The following is a 14,502-nucleotide window of genomic DNA, read 5'->3' on the forward strand; positions in this document are numbered from 1 at the left end:
ACACTCCACTCAACTTTAACCTTTTCCCACATCTTTCCCAGGAACTGTTTATGACAAGCAGGGGTTTCCTTTTACTGAAGATCATTTGTCAGAACATAATGGTACTTCACAAAATAGGTAATAAAACTGAAGAATTAAACCAAAATAACAATCTATCATCCAAATTCTAGAAGGAGAAAAAGAAGAATAAATCCGTTTTGCTGTGCTAAAATAGTAATTCTCATATTGGACATTGGGTGCCTTCTTACCCATTCCCCCACTTTATTCCCTTAATATGCTGCACCCTTTAAGAGTATGCGAAGAGTATAGAGACACAAATAAGCATCTTCAGAGACTCATGGAAACTGGCAATGGCACAATTCTGCCACGTTTTTATGAATTCACAAGGTCTTAGGCCCTCTTGCCCAAAGCCATGCTGGTGTGCTGTATTACCATATAGAAAGAGTTCTGAGGGGGCTTTTTAATCTCAGTTTTTTGAGAGGTGAAGGCAAGTTTACTTTACCACTCACTTTTTTTGAAAACCCAGACTGGCTTTGCCATTGCTTCATCCCATTCCCATTTCATTTGTGCCCCTCCAAAGCCCTAATTTAGCTTTGAGTCCATCCTGATTTTATCCTGATTGCTTCGTTTCTTCCTATTGGTTCCACTTTTTTTTTTTTTAACCTCCCTTTCTATTCAGCAGAGGAGCATGTATTCTTGAGTCTATATATAACATACAGACTATATATAGACATGCAGATAGACATTTCGGAAAGCAGCCTGTCCCCTTAACAAGCATTACTGCTGAGCGTTTGGAATAAATATGACGTAGGCCTGAGTGATCTTGGAGCACTACAATTAAACAGTTCTTTCCAGGACGAAGCTTATATGCTCAGCATACATCTGGCCTAAATAACCCGTTAGCTGTTGAAAGGCTGCTCATGATAGAGCATCAGCACAGCTCTCTCCAGGCAACACAGGCTGTATGAGAAGACTGAAGTAGTTAGCTCTACATTCATGTGAGATCAATTAATCTATAGCTACAAATAGATCAGTCACAGACTTCTTTATCAAGTTACTTGTATTGCATTACATTGTAGAGGAAATTTACCTTCCTGCAATGGTGCTTTTATGACAAATAATGTGTTCTTGCAGAATACTAGTTTAAGGTCTGTTCTCACTGCAGTATACAGTCTTGCTTTCCACAGTAACCCTTGACCCAGGGAAGCCTTAAAACGAGCGCTCCCCAACTCTATAGGCTTAAGGAATGTCCTGGAGCCTTGCCTTGTAACCTGGATGTTGCTTGTTTTAAAGCAGCTCCATGGAAATCATTACTGCAAGTGCTGGAGTACTAGTCGGCCCACTGGCTGCACCATTGTGTTCCTCCTTGTTCTGCTCCTCGTTAGAAGGGGACCAATTACAAAACGAAGCAATCACTTACAGCAGTGTTTTATATCATCAAAAAGTCTCTCTTATTTCTGGGTAATTCAAGTTGCAACAGCTGATGTGGAGACTTGTTAACAGGCTCCAAGCTTCTAAACACCAGGATAATTGAAACATCTCTCAGCTAATCAGCAGCTTAAATTACTTTTCCACAAGGTGACCTAATAACACGCACTGTCACAACAGCAATATTTCTCAACCCAGTATTTGGCCCAAACCCTGAAGTTGGTAAGACTACTGCCACATGCTGCTGACCATCTTACATTGTTGTTCTCACTCTTCCCCTCATTTTTTGATTCAACTACCATGCCACCAGACATGAAAAAGTGTTTAACAATATCACAGAACAAAACTTGTACCTAACATTTGATTAAAAATACTGTTTATCATAGCTTATTATTGACGTGCACAGTGTCTTTAAATACTATGATAACCGTGTTGGATGAATTAATCTCAGCTTTTAGCGTAAACATGTCTATATGCATGCATTTCTAAAAGACATAAGCCCTGTGCGACCCAAAGATACATCATCTGAATAAGAATAAACAATACTCCAAGCTAAAACTCCATAACAGCATTCCCAAATGCAGGTTAGAAGAATGGCAAGGACAGAATGCAGCAACAACAAAAAGAAAGAAACAAAAGGGAAAGCTAATCTTAACTATAGGCAAGGAGTTTTTGGTCTTGTTTTTATCTCTTTAAACACATGATTCCTTTTAAATAGGATATTTGCAATATTGAAAGCTGCCTTCAGAAACCGAGAAGAATAACTGAACAGATTGATGATGAGTATCGAAAATACTCCAAGCAATCCCAAGAGCCCAAGACATCCAATAGTTCGTGATACTTTGATAAGCATCCATTAACATAACAAAGTACTTGTACTCATTGATCCTCTCTAATATTCAAAGGCATCTGAACTGCAGTTCAGAGTACTTTGAACTCTACATATTCTTTGTTATTTCAGAATATTAACCATGGCTATTTATATAGCCATATTTATATAAATATTTATATTTATATAAAATAAATCAAGCCAGTCCTAAGTATAAGTGAATGGCATATTCATACTGTCAGTCTTAACAAAATATTCATCCAAAATTATCACTACCAGATCTGCAAAATCAGCAATAGCATTAATGATAAACCAAATACTATTCCACAGTTTGTTTGCTCTACTAACACTTATTTTTATTTTGTTTTCTGAAGAAGGTACCAGAATTTTCATCTAAAGATATAGTAAATTTATACTGCAGTAGTAATATTCTTGGTATACACCTCACAAATATATTCTAATGACAGTGCAACTTATAAGAAATGTATTGAATTCACCATAAAAGAGCCATATTTATGAATCTGTTTTCAATACAGAATATAAAGGGATTTGTCAAGAAACAGTTGTAATATCAGTGGTGCAGAAAAACTGCAGTGCTATTTGCTGAGCTAGTGATAGGACCAAGTTAAGGACAGAGCTAGGATTTTTCCACTGCATTGGCTATGACCATCTCAAACTTTCTTTTCTCTGCTCCCTCCTCAGCACACAAACCACAGCTTTTTTCCCCATTGTGTTAGCAGCGCTGTTACCATTTTAATCTGAAAAAAGTGAGAAACAGATATGTGAGCTTTGTAGCCTATGTAACAGATCTTAAAGCTACCCTATCAGAACATAAGTGCTAAAGGGTTTTTTGAAAGTCTGTGTGAAGTATAGAGCCAGATTAGACCATCTGATAGAGATTTAGATCACAGTATACAGCTAGCATCTGTGTTTCAATCTGCACAACACTAATGGAAAAAAATCAACATATTTCATTGTAGAATCCCCCGAACAAACCAGAAGATCCAGCTAAATAAAGATTTAAATCCACTCGGTGCATTCACAGCATACTGATGTCATATGCATTTTGACAAAATATAATATATTGAACTCTGAAAAATCTCGGAGTCTATTAATTCATCTTTACAGCAAATCCAGGCTCTAGTTCACCATCCCCATATGTTAACCAATATTTTGAGCATTACTGACAGGTCTTGAAACAAATCTGCTATCCACAAACAAGTAAAACTGATTACTGTTTGTACCAGCACAAACAGTACAGCATTCCTTTATTAGCTGAGTGGAGCAATATTCCTCCAGAGCCTGTTTGCAATTGTCTTGTGAAACTGAACCTCCTCCTCTCCATACAAATCCAGACGCAGACGCACAGCACTGCTCCTACCACCCCTCTGATGCAGACAGAATCTGGCTTTATTTCCTTCATCACCAAATATACCTTGACACACAATATACCTTGACTAAAATCTGAATTATTTAACAACTCATGGTATGATGCTGTGTGAAAAACATGCACAAGCCATCCTCAGCATTTCTCTGACAAAAACACTGTTGTTGGTTTCAGTTTGTGCTCATTAACACAACATTGAATTGCTTTGTATGTTAACCACTCACAGTAAGTCTAACCTTTTGAACTGAGCCAAAACTTTGATCTCACTTAGTTGATGAACATATTGTGTATCTAAGAAAACTCCAAAAAAAAAAAAAAAAGCTATTTCAGGTACTGGTAGTAGCCCATCTGAGGTAGGAGGAACAATTTGATTTCTCTGCAGGGAAGCTGAGTCTGGTTCTCCACATTTTAGGCTTAGAGAACAAGGATAAAGGAGGTGAAAAAGTAATGAATAAGAAAAAATAAACAGGGAACGGCTGAAAATTAATTTTTCAATGTAGGAGAGAGAAAAGCCACACTGTAGAAATTCAGAGAAAAACAACAGAGATTGCAACAGGGACAGAAAAGGAGGTAGGAAAATACTGAAGGTAATAACAGACTGTGGAATAAAGACGAATGTCTTGCGGGCTTGAAACAATAAAGTAATTGTTGAAGACGTTCTATAATGCTACAAAGCTTAACATAAGGAAAAATACAGAAGCTATAAAAGCAAGAGAAATTGTAACAGGGAGGATAAAGATGAGACAACATAAAGATCAAAGAACATGATGCTTCAAGCAATAGACAGCAATGTCAAAGATTTTCCAAGCTCTGAGTAAGTAAGAAAAAAGTTAAAGCTTGTCTTGGAACTGACCCGTGCTCCTCTGAACATTAATAACATTTTTTTTTTTTAGATAAGTTTACAGCAATAAGAAACTGTACTGCAAGGTAGAAACCTCTTACATTTTCCTACAGTTTTCGGGTATGAGCAGGCGAAGGCAGCTCTAAAGCCTCCTGAAGCCTATGACTACAGTAGGATGTACTGGGATTCAAAATGAGCAGATGTCTTAGGCAAATAAATCAGTTGCTGCTAAGTATCCAACTTCACTATGTGAGCCAAATTATCTCAATAGTGACCCAAAGGTGACTGCTTCAAAATCATGCTACTGGGCTGAGCTAAAACACTGATGTAGGCACACCTTGCGATGGTTCGTTTATGAGCCTACAGACCACTGAGGAGGCAAAGTCCATTACACTCAGCTAACTGCATTGAATATTTTTGCCTATACACACACACATTCTTTCTAGTACAGTACAAAGACACATACATTTACAAGATATTACATTCTAGCTGATTATGTTCATTCATAGTGTATAATAGATTTTTTTTTTAAAGGACAAAACTTCAAAACAGACAGGACTCAGGCAGTGACAGCTATAAATCTACTCATTTAATCAAATGAAAAGTGCTCCCTTAAAGATTTCTCTGTGACACCATCTTTCAGAAAGGAGACCTTGTTACGATTCCTGCAAAAGGTCATCAGGATCTTAATTTCATCTTTAGTTTTACAAAAGAAAAAACCTTCACACGGGAAGAGAAAGGGGCCAGATGAAGTGCCCTGGCATTAAGATAAAATCAGTTTGTACAGTAACTGCTTCTGAAAGTTTGTGCTTCTGAGAGAATATTTTATTGTATAGTATTCCTGTCTACTGTACAAACACTGCCGCCTTCAACAGTTACAAAAGGTTAAAGAAGTGAATTAGTGTGTACCCAGGGGTTCATGAACTGTGAGGAAGTTGTCTGATCATACACTTTTGCTGAACCTCTGCAAAAAAATCCCTGGTCTTTATTATCTATATGATGCTATGCATAAGTTAACAACAAAGCTGGTAATGATCTAGTGAACTGCCCAATTCCTCTACTAGTAACTTGGTATCGCAGACTGAATGAAAACACATCGCATGCAACGTCGTGCCTGTTACACTAAGCAATACAGACATCAGAACAAAAGGATCTTGATCAAGATTAATTCCTCATTTTCTGATAGAAAATACGTGTTTTATTTTGAATTTCACATATTCATCAGAAAAGCATTGCTAGGCAACGCAGCAGGGAACAATGCCTTTTCTACAGAATTTCAAGTGATTCTTTTTTAAACAAACATTCCTGGAAAGAACCCTCTGAAAGGCTGGAGAAACATGAAGTGCCTCAGCTTTGCCTACTTTTTTTCTTTCATGTAGCAATCACGTTGTCCTTTGTAGATTTGTCAGAGTCCTACAAGTACACTTGTACACTTTACTTTATAAAGGCATCCTGTATGAATACTTTCGATGAGACTTAAAATTATACTGCAATCCAAAAAAAAGTTCTTTTTATCCCATATACCAAAGAAACTCAGCAGACAGATATATCTTTCCAGATCCATTAAGTTACCTGTTGGACTTAGGAGGAACATTGGGATCAGCCTTTGAGATATCACATGATACCTGGCCATATATGATGTCAGTGCTGGGCTGATGATTAATCACACCTGAGTTAGGTTCAATTTCCCTTAAAAGGCAAGCCAAAGACTTTATCAGTTTTAATAATGTTGGCAGACACTCTGGACTGGTATAACAAAGCTGCTGTATCTCTGGTACATGACCTGAATTTGAATGGCTTTCTCTGCAAGAAAGGAACTCAGGCCATATGATAAGCATATCTGAAATGAAGTTTAAAAATCTCTAAAGAAAACAAAAATTCTTGAAACTTCAAGATATTGGAGATAGCTTTGTTTTGTTATCGGAGATCTTGCACAGAGGAACACTACATGTGCAGGCACACAAACTGATAATGGCAGGGATTTTTTCAGTCATGTGCTGAGAGAACTGCTTGCATCCCAAAATATTTGTTTTTCTATTCAGCGCCCATTTTCCTCCCACATTGATTACTGCATAAACTTCCTCTCTCTCCTACTATCCCCTAGCATCAGTCACAGTATTACATTAATAAATATTAAGAAATAAAAATATCAGTGGACTGAAACCTTTTAGATCATGTGTTAGCTGTGTTATCTTGATTAGTCAAAATGCTAATATACATACATAAGTTCCGTTCTCAAGTATCCCTTATATTTCTAGCATCTCTTCACCTGCTTCAGGCAAGTTTGGGGTATTTTACACTGGAAATAAATCAAAGTGATGACATATACAAAATACTCAGTTGGATTACAGGAAAGCTACATGAAATCCATACTGTTTATGCAACACTGCATAATTTTGCATGTTAAAATTTGCAGTTATTATTATATTTTGATTTTTAGCAGAATTGCTACTACTTCATTATAATTTAACTTTACCTTGCCTTATCTACTGAAGATGTAAGAGATGATTATTTGATTGCATACACAGAAGCACCCACGCAAAATTGTCATAAAGATATCATGTTAGTTAAGAGCTGGGATAAACTTCCCTGACATGTACTGGGCAGACTTGTTAACATGAATTTAAAAAGGGGAGGGAACTATCCCAAGTTTCAGCCACAGCTCTGAAGCCTTATTTTATAGAAAATTACCTGGAGGCTCAGCTTATCCAGCTGATATCTTTGTAATGTTTAGTCTTGTGCTGCAGAGGATGACATTTTTCTGTTAACACCAAAATTATTTTTTTATTAATAACACTCAGGACAGAATAAGGCAGTATGTTCATGGCATTAGTGGATTTTACTTGCAGTTGTGTAAAAGGTTTAGGGTTAGTCCGATATTCTTCAGCTCTCCTTCAGCATCTCTTCCCAGAACATTTATAAAAACAGCAAAATCAGAAACAAGAGACCCACGCAATGGAAGGCCCAACATTCATTTTCTTTGCTCTCCCCACTGCCAAGTTATTCAGTGACTGCACATATTTTATAACCCACAACCTCAGCATTCTGGAATGTCTTAAAAACCGTGTCAATTAAGTTGCACTCAGCTGATCTTTTGTTTCAAAACCATATTTAGAAATTTTTCTTCACACTACAATAATTCGAAACACTTTCAATACACAGGTTTCGACTACAAATGTTTGTATTTGAGCTCCCGGCCTTCTCACTCCCACTAAGGGCAGATTCTGAAATGTTTTTCCTTCAAATACAGTAAAATCAATATTTTGTTACAGAAGTTTAGAGCAGCTCTTATGAAAGGTCTTTTTTTTTGTTATTTAATTATTATCTATGGCTATTTGTATAAGTACCTGATGAGAAATTGACTTTATATTAGGAAAAAAAACATTCCCAAGATAGTATAAAATTCAACAGGAAGAAGTTTATCAGAATCTGGCCTTCTATTAGAAGCCATTGTATACTGACTTGACGGAGAGCAATGGAAGCACAGTGACTGATTCATTTTGAATGTCATTCCTTTAAAATGCCAGCACTTGAGAACCTCTGGACACTCTCCACTAGTGTAAATCAGCTTAGCTTGGTTAACTTCAGTAGAACTACCGTGATCTAAACCAATTGAAAATCTAGTCCTTTGTGCTGAACCTTCATTCTCAACAGGAAAAAAAAAAATAATAAAAGGCAGCACCACACAGCCCAGTAAGTTTTTTGCAGATTCTTGTCCTACTTATTATCTACAAGTGCAGCCTTACTGCTGTTAGCAACAATGAGAACGACAGTACCAACCAGAGTCATGACTTTCCTGCACCATGTTAAAAGCCCCACTCAAAGAGGAGTTTGATGACACAGCAGTGAAATCCCTCTGGCTGGTAGAGACTGTAGTGATTGTTAACACCACTGCATCTCCAGTCATTGCTAATAACAAGTAAAAACCTGCTGGAGGAGACAAGGCCAAAATGGGGCTTTAATCAGGGCTGCTGTCAGGTCTGTATTACTGGAGGCTCCCATGGTACCCAACTCTGTAAAAGATAACATAATGAATTTTTGATGTGAACAGTACTGGAAAAATGGAAGTAGCATTAAGAATACTCCCTTTAACTGCTGGATGCTCCCAGCATCCCCGGCTGTAACCTATATTCATAGCATAGCCAAGCTACTCCATCTGGAAGCCAGTCTGGGACTTCTTAACCTACAGATACTTCCAGCTCAAGGAAATTTAAGTAAGTCCGCTGGAAAAACGAGGTTAATTTACACCTCCAAATGGCATCAGCTAAATGTATTATGCATACCAAGAACAATAAAAACAGAAAAAAAAAAATAAGGTTGGCTCAGAAACTAATGATAATATTTTGTCAGCTTCACGTTTGGCATTTAAGCTCTGTGGTTCAAATCTTCAGTCATCCTATGGAATTTTATTTTGTGCTTCTTCATCTGCACACAGAGAAATCAAAGAGACCGTCATGATATTGCTATCAAATATGGTTCATATTTCATTATTTAAATGAAATTCCTTTACTCATCTTTGTGTAAATAACGTTATAATTGTGAGGTGCTTCCTAACTAAAAAAAAAAGGTAAGGAAGGATCCGATCCACTTACCAAATAGCTCTTTGCTTCTTGAGTGCCAAAGTGACTGGAATTTGTCCTAACATCAACTTTTCTGCAATATTCAAAATGTTTTCCAGAAATTAAAGTTCTCAAGTACACTAATTTTGGGTATCATGTTGTTTTTCAAATAATCCTAATATATGGCTCAAACTACAAGATTGAGTATAGGATTCATCCAAAATAGGATTTAGCTCAGCTTTTCAGTCCTCCCATAACCCCTTTGCTCCAAAAGAGAGAAAGGAGGAATATCTTTCCAGAACTCATCACGTCATCTTTCCTCGCGCACACACAGCAATATTCCCATCTTCCCTGCTTTTAGGAGCTCTGTGGCCTTTTACCTACACAAATTATTGGCTGTAACCTACAGTGAACTAAGCTGAATGTGGCATTTTTAATTCCTTTTCTAATTAACCTATTTGCATGCATTTCAGTAATTATACAGCTTTGCATACCTAACAAGAAATGTCCCACTGTGCAATGCCAACTGTCCATACATTGCAGTAATCTGTCTTCCCCAGTGACACAGGAGATGATATTTAGGGAGAGCACAGAAACTTGGCCAGTGCCGAGTCCACTCCCCCAGCACCCACAACCAATGGATGAAGGTGTCAGGGGGTACGTGGCCGGTCATTCCTGATAGTATCTGTTTTGAATCTCCTGTCCAATAATTCATCTAATCTCTTTTTCAAACTGATGACACTCTTCATCTCCCTCCTACGGCTTCATCAAGTACTCCCAAACCTCTTACTGTGGAAGCTGCTCTTTATTCACTTCAGCTCCTGCTTTTGTGACTTTGCAAACTTCAGTCACGCTCTCTCCCTCAACCTTCTTCTCTCAAAACTGAAAAGTCCCAGTATGTTCAGCATCTCTTTGTATAGCAAAAGCTTTCCACCACTGACCTTTTTGCTTGCCCTTGTCTGCTCCATCTTCAACTCCACTGTATCCTTCCTGAGATGTGGAGACCAGAACTGCACAGAGCACCGCAATGAGAGCGCTCCAGTGTCTTACACACTAGGAAAATAATGCCCTCTTTTGCTCTCAGTACCCTTTCTCAGGATGCTTGACATTTTGCTGGCTTTTTTTGGCTGCCAATGCACTTTGAGTTGAGGATTGAAGGAAACTGCCAACAACTCCAAGATCACTTTCCTGAGCTGTAACTGTCAATTACTAATTCGGCATCATATTATCCCAGTTTGGATTATTTTTTCATAGAGTACACCTACACTAAAGCTCTTTGCCACCTTTTTTTCCCCAATGACACTGTTAGTTTCACAAGTTCTTTCTAGAGTTCCTCACCATCAGCAGTGCATTTGACTACCTTAACACTTTACAGTTGGGAGACTCCACACAGATGGTACTCAGTCCTTCTCCTGGTCATCGATGAAGGAATGGATTAAAATTAATTCTCAGCAATGTCCCCTCTGTGACTGATCCTTCATTCCTGATACCCCCCAAACTGGCAACAAAGCATACAGCTTTTTATGACTAGGCAGCATTTATTCCTTCCCTAAATTGCCTCTCACCCAAGAGATGCATGCCCAATTGACCTAAAATTGGCCACTGCAAACCTCCTCAAACTGTCTGTGTGTCAGAGAGGAAACTCCACCAGGACCATACTACTACCAACACCATGTCTGTGCCACCTTGCACACTTGGGTCCGTTAGCAGGACTAGCAGACTTGAGCACTTGTCTGAGAAACCATGGCACAAGACAGCCAGGCGCTCCAGAGCTTGCCCCAGAGAGCTCCGAAGGCCCGGGGCAGCTCAGCAGCTGGCTGTTTAGTCACGCAGTCAGAGGGCAGATAAGTGCAGAGCAATGAAATCCGTTCTCTTTCACTAGGAAAAAACATTCTATTTATCTACTTGCCAGTCCCCAGCCTGAAATTCTAAACAAGTAACTTTTTATTGACAAACTGTTTGATTTTTCCTTTAAATGTTCCACTACACCAGTGCAGCTACATCAGGCACATGTAGCCTACACTGCGTATAGCAGGGACACATGTCAAGAACAGGGAAGATGAACACTGGGAAATGTTTGACACAATGCCAGTGGTATAGACAAGGCTTCAGAAGGAACTTGCACTCCAGAAGCTCCATCGAGCTCCAGCGGTTGTTTCTCAGCAGCTACGCGTGAAGTGCTGCACTCCAAAGGGATTTCAGCTCCTTCTGCAGAGCCAAAGCCTACAAAAAACTAGGAAAGGAGGGTGGAAGGGGAACGAGAGAAAAAAGAGAAGTGCAGCAGCAATATGCTATGCTGGTATAGTTCTTCTGCACTGCAGAGTAACTTCAATGCACGAAGACTTGAAACAGACCACGTTTCTCTCCAATGCCAGACAGGGCAGAGACTAAAAGCCTGGTAGCTGGCAAGATCACGCTTCCCCAAGTACGTTCCCAAAGCTAGGAATGGAAACCAGAGGTTGTCTTATGGGGATTCTTGCATCAAATGTTTTACTGTTAATCATTTTGTCTCTTAAGAATCAACCTTTAACTTGACCTCATTTCTGAAATATTTTGTTTGCTATATTGTGAGGGGTTTCCAATACATTTTTTTTAAACTAATGGCTGAAATGCTTAACAGACCAAATACAGTATGTTACCATACTCCAGACTATAGTATGCATAGGATATTATAGTATGTAGACATTAATATACATTGTTCTGGACCATCTGAGAGAATGACCTTCACAAAAGCGTTTTTTTGTTTTATTCTTTATACTAAAGAATACTAAACAAAACAAAAAAAAAAAGTGAGGACCATAAAGACTTAATCTACTCCCAATAACCATTGCGCAAAGTCTCATTCTTAATTGGGGAATGGTACATTTCAGTACACTGAAACTTACCTAACATTCTGTGGAGATGGCTACAGAAATAGTCAGGCATAACTTTGGTTTCATCATTTCCGAAAGTACAATAGTCATTGAAAGAACTGCTGCTAACGAGGCGGTGCTTTGATGCAGATATCCTCCCACCGGTCTGACTGTCCATTACGGCACTGCTTTTACAGCTAGCAAGCTCTGCTTTTTAAGGCTTCCAGCGCCAGCCTGCCACTGCCTGTTTTAATTCCACGAGACAGGGTTATGAATATACTATTGTGAGTTCCTTTCAGGAGGTTACAGGGTGTTGATCTCAGGTCATTCAGCAAAGTAGGACCAAAGGAAGCATAACGAGGGCAACAGTTTCTGCTCAAAACTAATTCTACATCAATCCAAATCTTGACCCAAGATCATGAGACCTTATCCCAAGACAGCAACTGTAAAAGTATAGTCACAACTCCACTATTAGAAATCAAAGCACAAAATGGTTGAGTTACAGTAGTAAGTGGCTAAGCCTGAATGACCTCTTACAGAATAGAACAATAGAATAAAGCGTCAAACCAGTTAGAAGAGAATAAAGACAGAACACTTAAATATAAACCAATCTAGGATATGACTGATTTTGCAAATCCTAATTATACTACCAGAATGTACCAGAAACAAAATAGTTAATGTGAGTTTTCCTAGTAGGTTCAGTGAACATGCTGTTAGGACACCAGCTGAACTAGCTGCACATCAACAGAACCAGCTGAGCTTTTGATTTTTCAGTTTTAATTTTTTATGCATTTATTTTCAATGATATGTGAATAAAGGAAACTTTCCAAGTCTGTTTTAGCTTAAGATGAAGCTACCCTTTTGTTTATTTAGTCCTGTCCATATTTCAGACACCAAGGTTTTAATTGGATAGATTATAATTTAATCTTGCAGATGGAAATCCTTATTAAGACGTTTTCATGGAGGGAAAAGATTATTTTGAGAAAAGGTGATTCTTACGAACCTGTTTGAGCATAACTGCAGGGCTGGACAAACCAATCACAGCCATATGAATGTCCTCAGAGTGTCACCAGGCCCAACACACATTCCTCCAAAAGACGCTGGTGGGATTTAGGCATAAGTATTAAGTAGGAAATAGGGCTCACAGAGAATAAGGGCACGAAGAAATATTTTTATATGAGTAACACTGCTGGCATAGCATGCAGTAATGTGGCTGAGGACATATTAGCAAACAATTAATGTATCTGGTGGCATATGTCAGTGAGACATCACCGAGGAAAAAAAATGATTATGCTAAATAGCGATAAGGCACTCTATCGCATGCTAAATTGAAAATACTTTTTATCATGTGACATCAAGCATATGGTACGTTGCTGACTGGTGAATGACAAACTTTGAAAGGTCATTATTACCCTAATGAGAAAACCTGACATAAAGGAATTAATTAGCTTTTAATTTATTTAGTATTAAGAAATAGAAAATAACACAGACTCCAGATGGTAGTTTGCACAGTTTTTAAGGTGGTGGGGAAGAATCTTCTATTTTTTCTGTGTCTTAGTACTTCGTTCTAGGATGGCAGGAAGGCAGAAGTTGAACAATTCCGTAGCAAATTTCTTATTTGCTATGAGAAAAAAAAATTGTAATAGAGCTGATAGATTGAGGATTTAATCCTGATAGGGTATTAAGGCTCTTTTTACAGACAAAGCGCTCATTCAATAAACGTTATGCCCAGTTCTTTTCCTTTGGCAGCAGCTCATAAGGCTTGCATAAATGTGACTTTCCAAGCCTTGAGTAGATTTCTGACATGCATAAACTCAGTCATATCTCTTTGCTGAACAATTGAGCAGCTTGGCTAGGTCTTCTTTCTGAAATATATATCATTACTATATTGGAAAAATAGTATGTTTTTTGAATCTTTAAGTAATTTTAGCACAAAACATTAATCATAATTATACTAATAGAGAGAGAGGAAATATTCTGAATATATTCTATCTAATCAGCATTATGACACAGAGCGCAGCCCACAGCTGACTCTCATGACCCCTCCAGACGCATCATTATGTATTTGAAACACACAGCCTTACCAACGCCCTTCCTAACACATCTGAAAATGAGTGCAATCAGACAGAGAAAACTGGATTAGCTGGCTGAGCAAACTCTCCAGCAAAGGAGGCAGATTAATACAGATTTATTAGAAATAAGTGAAATTCCTAAAAACACAGAATACCACAAAATGTACAGTAAAAGTCTGTTTAAACAGTGGAAAAATGACTGCTTACCTGTAGACTGATAGGGACAAGGGGGATACGAGGACAATTTAAACTATCTAACAGTGCAAGCACTTTGAAGCCAGTATTTTCTATAGCAGTAGCTACAGACACGAACACACTGTCACAGAAGAAAAAAAAAAATCTTCTCTCCATTCAAGTCTGCAGCCTCAAAATCAATTATGTTTTTTAAAGCAGTTTTGGATTCTTTTTTTTTTTTTATATCATTGGGAGGTTGAAGGTTAGGTACAAGGTTTCATAGCTACAGCTTCCCCCAAACTTCATTTTGCCATCACAAAGAGCTCAGTTTTGCCTTGGTTCCACTTCTGACTAAAGTGC

Source organism: Cygnus atratus, chromosome 12, assembly GCF_013377495.2.
Source record: "Cygnus atratus isolate AKBS03 ecotype Queensland, Australia chromosome 12, CAtr_DNAZoo_HiC_assembly, whole genome shotgun sequence".
In the NCBI taxonomy this organism is placed as follows: domain Eukaryota; kingdom Metazoa; phylum Chordata; class Aves; order Anseriformes; family Anatidae; genus Cygnus; species Cygnus atratus.